Raw genomic sequence first — 5,727 nt, 5'->3', positions numbered from 1 at the left:
CCAATTTTTCTTCTAGGCCTCTGGGCCTCTAGTGGGAGGGGCTTCATGAAAGTCTCCAATATGTCTGGAGACATTTCTCCCTTTGTCTTGGCTATTAGCATTCAGCTGCTTACTTATGCCAATTTCTGCAGCAGGCTTGAATTTCTCTCCAGAAAAATGGGTTTTTCTTTCTATCACGTTGTCAGGCTGCAAATTTTTCAAACTGTTATGATCTGTCACCTCTTGAATGTTTTACTGCTTAAAAATTTATTCTGCTAGATATCCTAAATCACCTCTCTCAAATTCAAAATTCAACAGATCTCTAGGGCAGGGGCAAAATGCCACCAGTCTCTTTGCTAAAGTGTAGCAAGAGTGATTATTCCTCCAGTTCCCTATAAGTTCTTCATCTCCCTCTGAGAGACCTCAGCCTGCACTTCATTGTCTATGTCACTCAAAGCTTTCCCACATCTTCCTGTCTTCTTCTGAATCCTCCAAACGGTTCCAACCTCTGCCTGATACCCAGACCCAAAGTTGCATCCACATTTTCACGTGTTTTTATAGCAGTGCCCCACTCTTGGTAACAATTTACTGTATTAATGTGTTTTCATACTGCTATAAAGATTCTACCCAAGACTAAGTAAGTTACAAGGAAAAGAGGTTTAAGTTTCCTGAGGCTTCCCCAGTTTCATGTGACAGAAGATGAAGAGGCAGCAAGGACCTTCACCTGGTGGTAGGGGAGAAAATAATGAGAAGCAAAGGTGGAAGAGCCCCTTATAAAACCATCAGATCTTGTGACAACTCACTCACTATCATAAGAACAGCACGAGAGTAACATCCCCCGTGATTTAATCACCTCCTACCATGTCTCTCCCTAGAGATGTGGGGATTATGGGGACTGCAATTCAAGATGAGATTTTGGTGGGGATACAGACAAGCCATATAAAACATGTAGACCAGTCTTCAGTGAGGATGTAGAAAATTTTAACAAAAATTTAAAGCTATTTTATATTTATAGAACACTCCACCAAAGGATAGCAGAAATTGTTTTAAGTAGTTATGGAAAAATTACCAAGATAAAAAAATCAATAATATAAGCTCTATTAATGTAAAAATATTTAAATCATACAAAGTGTGTTCTCCTACTAAATGGAATTAAATTAGAAAGCAAAAAGAAAAATATTTTTGCTTTCTTTTGGAAAGCAAAAATCCCCAAATACTGAGAAATTTAAAAATGTACTTCTATTTTACTACTTAGTCAATGTGATGACCAGTGGTTTGAATGTTTGTGTCCCTTCCAAAATTCATGTTTGAACTTAATTCTCAATGTGAGGTGGGGCATTGAAGAGGTGATTAAGCCATGAGGCTTCTGCCATTATAGATTTGATTAGAACCTTATAAAAGGGTGGAGGCAACTAGGTAGCCCCTTTTGTGCTTCCCTTCCTTCCACCATGTCAGAACACAGCATTCAAGGCACCATCTTGAAAACAGAGAATAGGCTATCACCAGACATCAAACCTGGAGCACCCTTGATCTTAGACTTCCAGCCTCATAATTGTGAGAAATAAATCTATAATCTTTATAAATTATTGTCTGTGGTATTTTTTATAGCAACATAAATGGATTAAGGCAGACTGTTTGTGTATTAACTTGGCTAGGGTATAGTTTCAAGTTATTCAGTCAAACACTGACCAAGGTATTGCTGTGAAGATATTTGGACCTGATTCAATCAGTTGAAAGTCTCTAAAAGTAGAATTAGGCTTCTCTGGAAACAAAAATCATTTTGTGGACTATAGCTTCAGCTTGTTCTTACGAGTTCCAGCCTATCTTCTTGACTGCCTGCCCTACAGAAGTAGGAGTTGCTAAGCAAGCCATTGCAATCATGTAAGCCAATTCCTTTTTCTTGCAATAGATTTTTATATGTATTTATATAAAAATCTCTCTCACTTTCCCTCTGTGTATTTCTGGTGAAAAGAAAAAGTGAAATTAGAAGATAATTTAAACTTTTTGAAAAAGAAAAATGTGACATATGAGAGTTTGTGAGATGAAAATAAAACAGGACTAAACAGAAGATTTATAGCATTAAATGCTGGAAAAAAACCCAAATTTGTCAAATCAATAAGTTAAGCTTCCCAATTAGGGAACTTTAAAAAAACAGCAAAACAAAATCCCCCAAAAATGTGCACAAAGGGGAAAATATCAAATAATAAAGATAAGAGCAGAAATATTAAACAAAAACTATAGAGAAAGTCAATGAAAACAATAACCGGCTCATTGAAAAAATCAATACAATTAATAAACCCTCTTTCCAGATAGATCAGGAAAAAAAAAGAGGAGAAACACAAATTAACTATATCAGCAGTAAAATAGGCATTAATTGCTTGGATCCTACAGTCATTTGAAAAATAACTTTTAAATTCATGAAAAACTATGCAAACAAATTTGCCAAATCAGATGAAGTACAAATATTCTTGAAATACATAAATTAAGACAATATCTTCAAGAAGTAGGTAGCCTTAGTAGTCTTATATTATTGAAGAAACATAACTTGTAATTAAAACATTCCTAAAAATAAATTCTGGTTGTAAATGTCTTTATTCCAGAAATTTAAAGAAAAATACTAATTCTAAACCAACTAATTCTAAGATGGGGAATATACTGTCATAAGAATAGTAATCAGATACTAGAATCAGATGAATAAGTTACAAGAAAATAAATCTTATAGCAATATTTTTATGAACATACATGCATCCCTCTTCCCTCTAAAACTTAGAAAACTGAATGGAATTTGTCTGAAGAATGTAAAGATGTTGTAACATTTAAAAATCAATGTAATTCACCACATTAACAGAAAAAAAGTATATGTATACATGTTCACATACACACATATATTCACATATACATATAAATATATATACACACATGACCTTACTACATACCAAAATAATAGTAATATTGAATACAAATTTATCATTTTAAAAAATATTCTGTTAAGTTAGGAGTGCTAGGGAATTTTCCTCAATGTGACAAAGCGCACCTAAGAAAAGCCGCTTTCAAAATCATACTTAACTATAAAATAAATTTTTCTTCTCTAAGATCAGGAGCAAAGCAAAAATATCCACATACAACTTTTATTCAATATTCCATTGGAGGTTGTTATCAGTGTAATAAGTTAGGAAAAATAAATAAAGCATACACCACATTGAATATTAAGAAGTAAAACCAGCTTTTTCAACCTTATAATATACAAGAAAAATTTTTAAAGTCAGTTATATTTTTATATGCTAGCAATTAATATTTAGAAATACAAATTTATATATAACACCATTTAAAATAGCTTAAAATTGTAAAAATCCATAGTGATACATTTAAAAGATAATAAACAAACATATACATCAAATATTACTAAGAGAATATTTCTGAGGGAAATTAGAGACATAACAAATAGAAAGATATATAATATTCATATATCTAAAGACTTAATAGGGTCAAAATTTCAATTATCCCTAAAATTGGTCTATGGATTCAATTTAATTATAATGAAAATCCAAACAGATTTATTAAATAAATTAACAGTCCAATTATAAAATTTATACAAAATTTATACCACCTAAAATAGTCCAAACAATTAATGTTCACTTAACAATGAATGCTAAAAGGGAAGTGGGAGGACCTACATTATCTGATTTCAACACTCAGCATAGAGCTATGTTAAGAGCATGTGGCATTGTGCAAAAATAGAAACATAGATAATGAAAGCAAAGGAAGGGTTCAAACGTAGATCCAAATATATATGAGTAATAAATAATGATTTTCAATAAATGAGCCTAGGTAATTCAATGGAGAAGTAATATTCTTTAGTAATACTTGATGCTAGAACAATTGGAAGCCATAGGAAATAAAATGAGATATCTCAACCCTTACATTACCACCATATACAAATTTATCTCAATATATGTTATACCCCTAAATATCAAAACTAAAAGTACAAAACTTCTAGATGAAAGCATACTTGAATCAAAAGACTACACAAATGTACCATATTATAAAAGAAAAAAATGATGATTTGGAATTCAATATAATTAAATCTTTTATTCAGTTAAGAAAATCCAAAGGCAAGTTTGCTTAAAGGTCAATAAGACAAGAAAAAATAATTACAATGAGTGATATATTTAAATAGACACTAATATTTCCTCTCTTAGATCTTAAAGAAGACACTATATTACAGAAGATTTGCTCTCTTAGATCTTAAGAGGTCTCAGGAAAGAAGGAAGAAAGGAAAGAGGGAAGATAGAGAGAGAAATAACTCTGTGAGGTGATGGATATATCAACCGGTTGCTTGTGCTAATCATATGACAATGTAAACATATGTCAAAACATCAAGTTGTAGACGTTAAATCTGTACAATTCCTATTCATCAATTATACCTTAATAAAACTGAAAAATAATTATGAAGATATAATAATAAGAATGGCAATAAATACTTGAAAATATGGTCAATATTTTTTCTTACTAGAAAAACACTAATCAAAACCACTAAGCAATACCAGTTTACCCCCAATAGAATGACTAATTAAAAATATGTTTGACAATACCAAGTGTTGATAAGGATGTGGAATGGCTGAAATTATCATGAATTGCTGATAGCAATAAAAAATTGTACAGCCACTACTGACAGAAGTTTCTTAAAACATTTACAAAGTTTCTTACAAAGATTTTTAAAGTTAAGTATATTTTGTCATATGACCCAGCATATGTCTGTAGAAAGACATGTATTTTAACCTTTATGGAAACTCTGTTCATAATAATCCCAAAATGGAAATTATCCAAATGTCCAATAACTAGTGAATGAATAAGGAATTGTGGTCTATTAACACAATTGAATAAAATATAAAAACTATAATGATGCACTTGACAATATGTGTGAATCTCTAAAGTATTATGAGATTCTAAACCTATAAACAGGTTAGTTACAAGAGAATATGAACTGTGTGATTCTAGTTAAATAATATTCTTTTTAAAAGGGCAAAAGTATAGTCAGAGTAAGTAGGTTGGTCGTTGTCAACAGCTAGAGAATGAAGAAGTAAATTAGATACAAAAAAGACAGAAGAAATATTAGGGAATGGTGGAGGTGTTTTATGTCAGTATTGTGGTAGGTACATTTATTTGGTTGTAAAAATGAAATTGAAAACAAGATATATATTGAAACTTTGTAATTCATAAAATATCATATTAAAAATAAAAGTTTGCATGTTTCACAAACTTAAAACAGTATGTATTTTTCATTGGCTAAATAGTGAGCAGTCTGAAAGCAATTATGTAACAAATTTAGTAAAAAACAACAATGTATATTTAAATATATTATCATCAATAATGAGTTTCTGGCGGGGTAAAAAAATTACAGTGGAGAAATAATAATAGAAACTATTAACTAATCATCAAATAAATGTGTAAACCTTTCATTATAGAACACATCACCAGATCATTCATTCAATAACTGATTAGGTTAAATTATTCTACTAAATGACATAGTTCCTGTATCTTTCTTCACTGTATTTTTGGGTCCAAACTTTAAGGTTTCAGACTTTTATTGCCTCATTTCTGGATCGTCAAAGTAGTCTCCTAAATTCTTTCCCTTTTTTAAAGAGTATTATCAGTCTAAATCATCCTACTAATTAATATCACATTTGTAATCTTGAAAACACTAAATTTTAATTGTACCCATATTAGAAACTTTTAATGGTTTTTATT

Source organism: Callithrix jacchus, chromosome 6, assembly GCF_049354715.1.
Source record: "Callithrix jacchus isolate 240 chromosome 6, calJac240_pri, whole genome shotgun sequence".
NCBI lineage: Eukaryota > Metazoa > Chordata > Mammalia > Primates > Cebidae > Callithrix > Callithrix jacchus.
Note: the sequence above shows the minus strand (reverse complement) of the source record.